Raw genomic sequence first — 13,454 nt, forward strand, 5'->3', positions numbered from 1 at the left:
CTAAGGAACTTCAATCATAGTTTGGATTCTTATAGATCTATTTCTCTAATTTCCTCTCTTTATGGGTCCTCCTGATTTTCAGAATTGGATCTCCAGAGCCCAAATTTAGATCTGGAAGAGACAACAATAGAACATGAGCTCCTTGAGAGTAGGGACTATCTTGTCTTTACACAATCTGGCCTCAGATACTTACTAGCTAAATCACTTCATCTTGTTTGCCTCAGTTTCCTCATCTGTAAAATGAACTAGAGAAGAAAATGGCAAACCAGTCCAGCATCTCTGCCAAGGGAACCCCAAATGGGCTCACAAAGAGTCGGACATGACTGAAATGACTGAAACAACTGAACAACAACCAAGCAATACATAGCACACAGTAGACGCTTAATCAGTGCTCACTGAATTACATTGGATCCTGCCATTCCACAGATAGGGAAACTGAGGCCCAGAAGGATGGTGACTTGTGAGGTCTTTGAAGGTATCTTAATAGAATTGTCTTGAAATCTGACAGTTGAAAGGAAGCTTAAAAAATCATCAAGGCCAGCTAGAAACCATACAGAAATTTCTGGTATGCCCTGGAGAGAAAAAAGTTCTCCTTAATGGAGGGAGCAGGTTGTTGGCATTAATAAATCTCCTTTCAGTTCTTTGAGAAGTGGAAAAGATATCTGGACTGGGGGTCAGGAATCTTGGGTTTTAGTTTCAACTTTGGGTTCATATCTTATGATTTAGAACTGGAGAGAACCTTAGAGATCAGACAGTCCAATCCCTTCATTTTGTGAAAAAAGAAACTCAGGTCCAGTTGGGACCTATTCTAGGTCACTTATCACATGACTAATTCATTGATTTCCTCATCTGTGAAACAGGAATAATGTTATTAATGGACTACTAGGAGTAGATAGCTTGTTACAACTAAAACGAGTGCTGTGTTTTGAGATAGTGCTGGTTTTCAATCCTGACACATTGCTACTCACTCTTTATATGACCTGGAGGAAGCAAGATCACTTCCATGGACTCCAGCGTGTTTATCTGTAAAATAATAACAATATATATATTGAACTTTTAAAAAACCCTTGTGTTCTATCTTAGAATCAATACTAAGCATTGGTTCCAAGGTAGAAGAGTGGTGAGGGCTAGGCATTTGGGGTTAAGTGACTTGACTAGGATCACACAGCTAGAAAGTATCTGAAGTCAGATTTGAACCCAAGATCTCCCATCTGATCTGATTCTCTCTCCACTGAGCCACCTAGCTGTAGCCCTATATGGAGCTTTAAAGTTTACAAAACACTTTTACATGCCATAGGGGTTGAACTGAATCATCTCTAAGATTCCTTCCAGCTCTCAATCCTTATAAGTCCACAAGTCCAAACTATCAGAGGATGCAGAGATTGTTGTAAACACAGGGGTCATTAAGGGGTCCAGATGATGCCCAGAATAACAAAATTTAAATGGAAGGAGCTGTGAGTCTTTCTTCTGGATCAAGGACCTCCTCCTTGATCCTTTCCTCTTGGCCCATTGACTCAGGTTCAAGCATTTTTAGAACTGGAAGGACCTCAGAGGACATCCTGTCCTGCTCTTTCATTTCCCAGATGAAGAAAACAAGGATGGGAGTGGTTCAATAATTTGCCCACGGTCACATAGATAGTTAGTGACTATTGAACCCAAGTCTTCTGACTCCAGATCTTCTAGATCTTCCTCAGCACCACATTGGCAATTTACAAGAGATGTCTGGCAGGGTCGGAGTTCCTGGCAAAGCCAGAGAGCCAAGAGTAGTGGGGGCAGGTTGGAAGATTGCAATTTGAGAACTTTTTAGCACTGTGGAGAATCAAGATGACTGAGGGCTCATAAGATTGCAAGATTGCCTGCTAAACTCAAGCTGGGGAGAGAGAGAAGCTGAGACAGGCTCAGAGAAGCCCTTTCTGACCCAGTGGGATTTGCCTGTGTGATGTGGCAGCTCCCTGTAACCTTGTGTTCCCGGGTATGCCTGTTGAGTCCGCCTCCCTGGCAGGAGACCAGGGGGCCTCTCTGATGAGGGAAAGTGGAAGGGGCTGATAGGAGGAGTGTAGGATCCCTCCAAGGTCCTAAAACGACCACTGTCCAAAATGTAAACCAGCTGCTTCTCTGGAATAGGGCGATTCCAAGGGATACAGGAGCCTGGTTCCCTGGTTCTCCTCTGGGCTGCTAGCACCCAAGCTTTCTTCTTCCTCTCCATGGCCCCTCTGTCATTGGTCAGAAGCACAACAGACGTGTGTTTGCATTACGCAGCACTGCTCCATCTTACAGGGGTGGACGGTATCCAGAATTGGGGATTGATTGTTATAGCAGAAGTCATAATAATAACTCACATTTATGTAGCTCTTTAAAACTTCCCAAAGCAATTTCTTCATGACAAATCCCATGAAGCAGGTAGCTCAAATACCACACCCATTTTGCAGATAAGGAAATTGAGTTTTGGAAAGGGTAAGCAACTTGTAGAGATCATGGGCTTGAAAATCTGAGGGCCTGGGTTTGAATCCCACTTTTGAGAGCTACTCTGTATGACCTCAAGGAAGTCATTCCAATTCCCTAGTCCTTGATTTTCTCCTCTACAAAATGGGGGGCTTGGACTATATGGTCTCCATTGCTTCTAGTTGTAAGATTTATGATTTTAAATGGAAAAAAAAGGACACGTTGGGTAGCAGAAGGAATGTTGCTTTGGACTCTAGGATATGGATTCAAATCCTAGCTTAGTTGCTTACTTCTTGTGTGACCCTGGGCACATTTATTTTCTTCTCTACACCAAGATTCCTAATCTATAAAATGAGGAGGTTGGGCGAGAACAGGAGGTCTTAATCCTTTTTTTGTCATGGACCAAACAGTAAAGCCTATGGACCCCTTCTTGGAATGTTTTAAAATGCATAAAGTACATAGGATTACAAAGAGAATTGTAATATAATTATCGAGGATGAGTAGTTACGTGGGTAAGCACTTATACCATTGGGTATGAGTGCTAGATTTGGAGTCATGAAGACCTGAGTTCAAATCCTGCTTCAGATGCTTGCAAACTGTATAGCCTTAGACAAATCACTCAAAGTAGTTGAGAGGGAAGAAGTTCACATTTCCAAAGCCTTCTAGAACTGTGGGTGATTTGAAGCGGCTCAGTCTCAGCTTTCCCATCTGTAAAATAGGGACAACCTCACTGAGTTTTTGAGAGGATCAAATGAGATTTATTATATTATTATTATTATTCCTATTGACTCCCAGAGGAGCATAGGGCCGCAACCATCTCACGCCAACGGACTCTGTTCTGGGCAACTTCCCCCAACTGGGCATATCTTTGCCAGGTCTGTTTTGGCCTTCCAACTTTCCTCCTCCCTGGTGGGTTCCATATTTTTTTTTCATAGCGTCCTGACTGATGGGATACTGAATTGTTTTTTCCCAGAGTCTGGTATTGGAGATCTTTTCAGGCCATCTGATGTTCAAGATTTGACGTAGGCATCTGTTAACAAAGACCTGGAGTTTGTTGGTTTTTGCCAGCACATGTCGTGGACTCTGTTGGAGAGCAATCTTCCAGACTAGGTGATTGTAGGTTTTGTTGGTTTATTGAGGTTGCAGTTTCTGTAGCAAATGAAATTTTTACAGGGTGAGGTTGCTAGCCTTGCACCCAACCCTCCTCCTTTTTCAGCCGGGCTTGGAACCGTCCATTATCAAATGAGATAATATATGTTATCTCATTGCTTTGCAAACATTAAAGTGGAATATTTATATATAAACTATGTAATGCCATATAAGTGCCCATTATCATTAAATATATATGTGTATATATATGTGTGTATGTATATATATATATATTTATTTTTATTTTTATTTTTTTAAGTTCATGGACTCTAGGTTAAAGTTGGTTGGCTGGTTGTCCTTTGTACTTGAGGATCAAAATGCCATCACTGGATAATGTCATTTGGCTCATATTTTGGATTTAAGTGAGGCAGAGTTATCCAAAGTTGGCAGCCTCACTCTCTTCCAGAGTTACTGAAGTTCAGATAAATATCAGGAGACTTTGTGATGCCCCAGGGTGCAGTGGATGACTGTAGAATCTTAAATGTCTAGTCGAGCTCTAAGCACTCCACTGTGCAGGCTTCATTCAGCCAACTTCATGACTGTTAGAATAAATTGTTCTCATCCACCTATTCCCCTGGATGGGGGAAGTCTTCACATGCTTGGGGTATATAGTCCCCTAATTCACTGACAGGTTTGAGGCCTATTGCTTCCCCTCAACCTAGTTTAGCCATCTGCTGAGAGGGTTTACCAGGTTGTGGCTGCTACAAGCTTCTTGGAGCCACAGGTGAGAGCTGGGTGAAAGGTACGCCCCAAAGGAGGAAAGCATCCCTGAAAAAGAGAGTATAGGCTGTTCAGAAAAGACTCGTAGCTCTGGTATGAGGGCTAGGATGAGAATCTTTGGACTAGAAAAGGCCTCTTCCAGTTGGAAATCCTCAGGTCTTAAGGGATCTTGGGATCTCAGAGATTATAAAGACAGAGTCACTTACTGCATGGCCATCATATCAGGCGTCCTTGTCATACTACCTAAGTAACAGGCCAGGGCCAGACAGGCATATTGGAGCTGCCACCCCTGGAATCCTGTAGGACAGCTTGGAGAAGGCTTTTCTTAAAAAAAAACAAAACAAAACAAATCAATCTTTCTAAAGCATAGGTCTAATCAAGTCATGCCCCTACTCAATATCTTCCAGTGGTTCCTTATTGCCTCCAGGATCAAATAGAAAATCCGCTGGCTTTTAAAACCTTTGGTAACCTGACCTCCTTCCATCTTTCAAACTTTTTCTACCTTCCTCTACTCCACACACTCAGTTATCAAGGGGCACCAGCCTCCTTGCTGTTCCTCACACAAGATGTACCCTCCATCTCCTCCTGACCCAGGGCGTTTTCACTGGCTATCTCTCATGCCTGGAGCTCTCCCCTTCTTCATTCTGTCTTCCTTCAAGTTTCAGCTCATCTCCTCTACAAGAGCCTTTCCTGGCCTCCCTTAATGCTGGTACCCTCCCTCTGAGTTTATCTCCAGTTTGCCCTGCAGAGATTTAATCCTACATAGTTGTTTGAGTGGCAAAAGGGAGCTCCTTGAGTCCTGGGGCTCCCTTTCTTTGTACCCCTAGAGTGTAGGCCAGTGCCTGGCTTATAATAGGGGCTTAGTAAATGCCTATTGACTGGATGATTTTCAAGAGTGGGTTAAGAGTGTATTAGACATAGAAGGGGCAGGGTGCTATTCAGGCCAGGGAAAACTAAAAGGAACACAGTAAAAGCAGCTTCAGTCAAAATGCAGACTCAGCACAACTTGGAAAAGAAAAAATGTCTTGAAGGAACTGCCCCAGGCAGAGTGAAGAAAGAAGGGAAAGGTTGGCCAATGTAATCAATGATACAATGAGTTTGTGGGGTGACTGCACTATGTATAGATACACATACCCATATACATACATAAATACGTGCATAGATAATGTATAACTATATGTATATGGGCAGTTAGGTAGCACAGCCCTGGAGTTCAAACCTGGCCTCAGCCGCTTCCAAGCTGTGGGACTCTGTTTGCCCCAGTTTCTCTATCTTTCAAGAGATCCGGAGAAGGAAATGGCAAACCACTCCAATATTTTTGCAAAGAAAACTCCAAATGGGGTCAGGAAGAACTGGGCATTACTGAAATGACTGAACAATAACAACATATGAACAAATACATATACATACACACAAATGTATCCCTTGGGTTTTCAAGTCCTAGGTTGAACCACTCTCCCTGACTGTTTCCTTGCTTCCCTTGTGTCAATTTTAATTAATATTAATAACTCCAGGTTCTTATTTTTCCACAGAGTTTTACTAATAATCACTTGAAGTAGAAAAAATAAAAAGAACAGAAGAATAAAGTCTAATATTCTAATCTAACTGATCACATGTATGGATTCTCTCACCTGGTTCCCAGCCAGGCTCCTCAACCATGTATGGGGAAGAAGAGGGGGGGGCAGTGCTGCTCTAAAACTTTTATCCTCCGTTCCCCCCTATACACACACACATCTATTCACTCAGCCTTCACACAGAATAAGCACACAAATGGGATGCTGGGTAAGATGAGCTGGTTTGGACAAGTCTTGGGGAGTAAATTTTATCTACACAACTGCTGAGCCACCAGGTCTATTTTCCTCTCTCCATTCTCCATTCTTTTGCCCTTGAGCAATCATCCACTTTGGTGAATGCTTGGCATCACTCTTGGAGAAAGAAAGTTTTTAGAGAAAAGTTTCAAGTTGAGATAGATAGTGAAGTCAGACTCTGAGGTCAGCACCAGAACAGTATCGAGGACACTCTTACCTTTATAGATCTTCAATCCTAATTGGAGAAGAGGTTGTTAGTTAAAACTGGCCCCTTGACCCTATCCCTTCTACCATCACAGATTAATTCCTTTGGGCGGGTAATTCGTCTTCAAACCTTACAAAAGCCTGACTATACCACTTGCATACTGACTGTACCTACCAGTTATATGGGTTGAGCTAATAGCCTTTTGTTCTCTTGAGCTAAGTAACATGGACTCTCTTGCTAATGGTTAAAAATGGTTGTTTATTGGGCAATGATAAATACAGGAACTATATGCCATTTCTATCACTTGCTACTGTGGGATCCTGGGTACTTAGGAGGTACAGTGGATAGATTGCCAGGTTTGGAGTCAGGAAGACATCTTCCTGAATTCAATTCTGGCCTCAGATTCTTACTAGCTGTGTGACTCTGGACAAGTCACTTTATCTTGTTTGTCTCAGTTTCCTCATCTGTAAAATGAACTGGAGAAGGAAATAGCTCATAATTGTGTTTCTTATGGAATTCTTGTGGTCTCTGGGAAGAACAATGGAAAATGTTTGCTTAGTTACTATATTCAAGTAGACAGTAACATAGAACATTTTTCCCAAATTATTCCAAAAAATACCTTTTGTTTGAAATTCACTGATGCTACTTTGTATACTTTTATCAGTCTTCTAACTTTGTACCTCCACTCCCATCTAACTTTTGACTTCTCAAAAATTATTATTATTTTTCCTAAAAGATTACAAAGTTTAACCTTTAACTAAAGGCAATACTTTGTGTCCAAATTTTAAAATTTCCATCCATAACACTAACAAAAATGCTTCGTTTAGTTGTATCTGATTTGTCATGACCCCTTTTGGGTTTTTCTTGGCAAAGATGCTGGAGTGGTTTGCCATTTCCTTCTCCAGCTCATTTTACTCATTTTACAGATTAGGAAACTGAGGCAAACAGGATTAAGTGACTTTCTCAGGGCCACACAGCCTGTAAGTATCTGAGGCCAGATTTGAACTCAGGAAGATGAGTCTTCCTGACTTGCCGAAAGAATAATGTGAAGTTGAGCTTTTTCTTCAACATCACCTGTCAGTGTAATTACTCCTGGTTCCCAGAACTCCTGAAGTCTAGGATATGCAGAAGCATTGATGTTGTTAAGGGTTTCACATCTGGCAGATGCCTAAGCTAGGACAATTCAACAATGAATGTGAGTCTAAGATTTTTATGACATAAGAAAAGAAAAATGAATTATGATTATTATTATGCCAATTAATTCACAGCACAGAAAGGCATGACCAAAGAAGGGGGGGTCCAACTACTATTACACTTGTATCATATCATGGGATAAAAGCACATAAAAGCTCAAAGCCTAGAAAGCAATGGCAGCCTGCCTGAAATGTTCTGTGCCAGGCATGGCTTCTGGAGCAGCATAGTTTTTTTCAGTTAAAATGTAAATGCCAAATAAAGGGGTGACAGGGAAGCCATCATTAATCATTTACACCTTAGTATAAACAATTTTTTCTTCCCAACAGAGTAGCCTTGGGAAACTCAGGCATACTAGGCTCCTGGGATTTGGAGGAAAATCCTGAAACAGATAATCTGGTGCCAGAGAAACTATGTGCTAGACTGGAGAGGGCAATGGAATAGAAGTTGGAGGAGGGTTTCAGTTGTTCTACAAATTGGAAATCTGGATTCTAGTTCCATCTCTGAATTTAATTTGCTATGTGATTTTAGACTAATCTCTTTCCCTCTCTGAGTCTGATTTTTCTTATCTATAAAATGGATGATCATTAAAATGTCTGACATGCAATGGTTAAGACAATATGAATGCCCTTTCTAGTCTCTGCCACTTCTATAAAACAGGGATTAAATTATTGAGCAGGAGAATATCTGACTCTGACCTTGGTCTCTGGTCTGGGCTTTTATCTTTGCTGAGTTGAGGATTCTAGGCAACTTCAAATTATCTTTAGAATAACCCAACACCACCCTTGGTGAAAGTTGTCGCCAAAGCTTACATGGCTGGATGATTCTCCCAGCCTTTTGTCTCATTCTTTGTCTTCTAGCCTCATCAGAATCCCAGACCAGTTCCAGGAACTGTCTTGAAACAAGTATTTCTGACCTTAGATGCCATCTTCAATTTGCCAGCCCATTCCTGGCTATAAATATATCTCCTGATTCTATACCAGGGAGAGCATATAAGGGATTCTTGTTAAGGCACAGGTTAGATAGGATTCAATTCAACAAGAACTTATTATTAAGCACCTACTATGTGCCAGGTCCTATGCTGTCCACCGGATATACAAAGAAAAAACTAAATAGTTCCTGCCCTCAATAATATATTAATTTATTTCATTGTACAGAAGAAAGAAGAATGGTTTGGGAGTCAGAGGACCTCTGTTTCAAATCCCATTTCCTTTATTTACTATTTATGTAACTATGAATAATTTCTTCATCTTTATAATGAAGGGTTTAAACTAGAGTCACTAAGGTCTCTTCAGACTCAAACTCTGTGATCTTATATATACAGCTAAAAAAAATATAAAATACATAAAAATACAAAGAAAGGGGCAGCCAAGTAGCTCCACGGATAAAGAGCCAAGGCTAGAGTCAAGGAAATGGGTTTGAAACCTGAAACAGAGAGGTTAATGGCTTTTATCCCTACCATCCCAAACATTGAGGAAGTTCCAAAGCTCTCAGAGTCCAAAAAAAGGGAGTTGGTTAAATTGGGTGCAATAGGAACTGAAAAAGGAAGGTAGAACTTCTGTAATGGAAGGGAGGTGTTGAATAAACCAATAATGAGAGAAATATTGAACATACTATATCAGGGGAGTCATTGAGGAGTAAAAGTTATGTGTGATATAGTCCTAAGAAGATATGGGTGTTTAGGAACCTATATTATGGCCAAACAGGTGTGTGAGGGATATTTGACCTGTAAGAAAATCAATAAAGGGACTATGAGGAAACAAATATCTGGAGGGAGAGTGCCTGGGTTACGACCATTCCAAAGCATTCAAGTGGACTTCTCTGAAATGCCAGCAGCGGGGAGATTGAAATATGTTATCGGTGATAGTGGATCACCTAACTGAATGGGTGAAAGCCTTTCCCATGGCTGTGGCAACAGTGTCTGGAGTTCCAAAATTATCCTAGAACAAATAATTCCTCATTACAGCCTGGTTGAAAATATAGATTCTGATAATGGGAGCCATTTTACCTCCAGAGTGTTGCAAAGGATAATGATCAGACTGGAAATAAAATGGAATTTCCATACTTCATGGTACCCACCCTCATCAAGTAAGATCAAAATGATGACTCAGATTCTGAAGGGGCAAATAATCAAGTTGATAGAAACCAAATTACCATGGACTAAATGTCTACCTATTGTATTATTAAGGATCAGAACTGCCCCTAGGAGAGATGTGGACATTTCCCCCTATGAGTTGTTATTTGGGAATCCAGGACCTCCCCATCTTTGAATCTAAGGATAAGTTTTTAAATAACTATATACTGGCTCTATCTTCTTCTTCCTCCTCTTCCTCCTCCTTTTTTTCCTTCACCATATCTTAGGAAAAAGGGATTGTTCACACAAACACCCCTCCTGGAGTTTGCAGTACACCATTTCAAGCCAGGAGATAGGGTGCTGGCCAAGTTTCTGAGAGGAGACTAAACTGACTCCTTCCTGGGAAGGACTGTATTAAGTGTTGCTAGCCACAGAAACTGCAGTAACGACTGCCAAAAAACACTTGGATCAAGGGGCCTAGGTCAGAGAAATCATTGCCACCACAGAAGACAGAGTGCCTACTCCTGATCCCATGAGGCAAAGTTTGAAAAAGATCTAAATGGACCAAAACATGAATTGGGCCTTGCTGGTATTGGGGTTAGTTTGGGGAATCCTGTTACTATTCCTAGTCTTCAATAATACTTGTCAACTGTCTGACGGGTGGGATCATTTTCTTTACAAGAGGAACTAATTTTAGTCAAGCAAAAACAATGAGGGAGTTAGGATCTTTAGTGGTCAGAATAATCTTAGTAACTTTCTTGAGAAAAATGGGGACCATAAGCCCTGGGAAATTAACAACCAATGTTATAGAGGGATTGGATTCACAGACCAAACAGATTGATGCTTGTCAAGTAATAGATTGTGAAGATTTAGAAAATCAAAGATGGCTAAGGGGAAAAAAATAAGTATTTTAAATAAAAATAAATATAATTTATAACATTTTTAATTATATATATAAATATAATTTAAAATATTTAAATAAATGTAATTTATAAAATAAGTATTTTAAATATAACAAAATAAAATAAGTATTTTAAATAAAAATAAGAACCAGTAAGGACACCACCACAGCCTCTCCATGTCCCTTCTGGAATGATGTATGATGGGTTACCCAGTATAAAGGACAGATTGCACCTCAATATCCAGGTTTGATTCTGTTAAATCTAAATTTAAGTTAAAATTAAATTTAAAATTAATTTTTAAAATTAAAATTGAAATTTAAATGAAAGTTAAAGCTAAATTAAACTCTGGTCCTTAATTTCCATAGAATTTATTAACATTTATTTGAATAAGAGAAAGCGGACAGATAGAGAGAAAGAAGCCTATTCTAAACTAGCCACATGGGTGCTCTCTACATGGTTCTCCTACTACCATCCTTTCACCACACCTGAGAAGATAGAGAGGCCCCATTTCCTGAAATTCCCTCTTTTATATCTTCTCCTTTACCCCAGACACATGACCTGATCCTTTCCAGGTTGTGTGCCTAGGTCACTGTCCCGTGACCCACGCTAGAGTGCAAGGACACAGGTCAGACCCAAATGCATGATCCTGGGAGGGGGTTCCCTTCACACAATCCCCCCATTGATTCTTTGGGAGACCAGCATACTAAATCTCCCCATTTAGGTTTTTTAGGAGATTAACATGTCAGGTCTCCCCATTGAATCATTCCACATATGTAACTTATACCTCTAAAGTTTCTCTTACTAGAGGTGTATAAAATATTGTATTTTACAAAGAGGGAATTACAACAATTTGGGGATAAGAGGGAAAGAAAGAAAAAGAGGAAAGAAAACAAAAAAATGATTGATAGACCCATTAACAAAAAGCCAATTAGGGGGTACTCCTCTTTGAGAGTTTACGTTCAGACTAAATGATAGGTTCAACCCCCTTCAGTTCAGTTCATTATATCCCAAAGTTCATTCTGGATCTCTTGATGTAGTGTGTGGTTTCTGTAGGCATTCTTGTAACATTTTCTCTAGAACATCCACTTTCTTGATTCGGGGTGTTGGTGATATTGTTTTCCTAAAATTACTTTAAAAGATTTTAAACTTTGGAATTGAAGATAATTATACAACCCCTCCTTAGGAGAGTGTTGGCCAATACTAGAATCATCCTGGGATACATGGCTGAGTTATGGGATATATGAATCAATTCTCAAAAGAAAATCAACCCCCCCCCCCCGGAAAAAAAAATCAAATAGAAGAGAAAATATATATGGATATATATGTGTATATATATCCAGGATTTAATTTTTAATATATTATATGCATTATATAATATAGGATTATTATATTATATATAATTATATATTGTGGAGATTAAAGTTAATATGCAAAATACCAAATATTATATTTATAAATATTTTATTAATAATAAACTAACAAAGAGACTAACTAATGTTATATTCAAATCCTGAGGAATGTTAGTCTCACCTTGATTGACAAGGGAGGCAGTTGGAGAGATTGGAATGATCCCGAATGCCGTGAACCAGGGGCAAAAGTCAGCTGGCCCGAGAGTATAAATACCTCTAACAGCCATCTAGAGGGGGTTCTCTCTCTGACTTTGGTCCCTAGATCTTTAGGTCTCTGAATCTTCCTAGATCTTTAGGGCTCTGTGTCCCTGGGTGGTGAAGGGAGGAAGGGAGGTCTGAAGAAGAAGAGGATTTGAATACTTCCTGAAGGCTGCAAAGGCTAGTACTTCACCAAAACTGATAATAAGAAAGCTGAGAGGAAATCACCAACACAGCTGCATCAAGGGCAGTCACTTCTCTGGTTTGGCAGTGGCCAAGCTGAGCCAGAAGGGTTATGAAGAACAATAGCTCCAGCTTTACTAAGACAATAGCTTCCAGCCCCGAGTGATTATATATTATAGATATTAGATTGACAGGGTCTCCAATCCCTTATCCATGTCCTGATTATCCTTTCCCTAATTATAGATCATAGATAAAGGTGTTTAATAAGTACTTTCCTGAGTGGTCTTTATATCACCACCCTTGGGGAGGGAGCAAACGCAGTCAGATAAATGTGATTCAAGGCTAATCAGAGCCCAATATTAATAACTGATCCAACCCCAGGTTGGACCTGAAAGGGTTACCCATCCACCTAACCCTTGGGGCTCCTTCCCTGGGCAACTGTTATTGAAAGAGGAAATTATAACAACTAGCAAGGGTGATTGGGCTTGGTTTTCCCCTATCACCAGCACCTAGGGAGAATACAAAGATACATCCACCTCACTGGTATCTATATCTCCTTTAGGACTTAGGACCCTCTTTCTTATGACACTAAAACAGGGGTCGGAAACGTATGGCTCTCGAGCCATATCTGGCTCCACCTCCCAACTGGCCAGTCCAGGCAGAGCCCCAGGATGTGCCCCAGGGGGCCCGTCAGCCCCATCTCCACCCCCACCCCCCGCCCCATATTCCATCCTCCTCCTTCCACAGGCATTTATGGCTCTCACGGCCAAAAAGGTTGCCGACTGTTGCTTAAAAGGTTACTAACCAGCCCACTCACCAGAGCCAAAGAGAAAGAGGTAGGAGTTATAGCCAAATATAAAACAATAAGGTGACCATGCAAACATGGAGACTCAGGAGAGATTAAAGGGAATTTGGGGAAAACTAAGGGACTTATGGGGGATGAAGCCCAACCCCCTGTGATCCTTTGGGAGACCAGTCTCCCCAATGGATCACACAAACATAATCAACATATAAATTGCAATAATTTGTGGAGAAAAGGGAGAAAAATAACAAAATCAATGATTGCTACATTAACAAAAAGCCAATTTGGGGGCAGTCCCCTTTGGCATAAAAAGTATACATTAAAAATAAATGCTTTCAACCCCCCCACCCAATGTTCAAATTCACATCCCA

Source organism: Gracilinanus agilis, chromosome 2 (genome assembly GCF_016433145.1).
Source record: "Gracilinanus agilis isolate LMUSP501 chromosome 2, AgileGrace, whole genome shotgun sequence".
NCBI classification, from domain to species: domain Eukaryota; kingdom Metazoa; phylum Chordata; class Mammalia; order Didelphimorphia; family Didelphidae; genus Gracilinanus; species Gracilinanus agilis.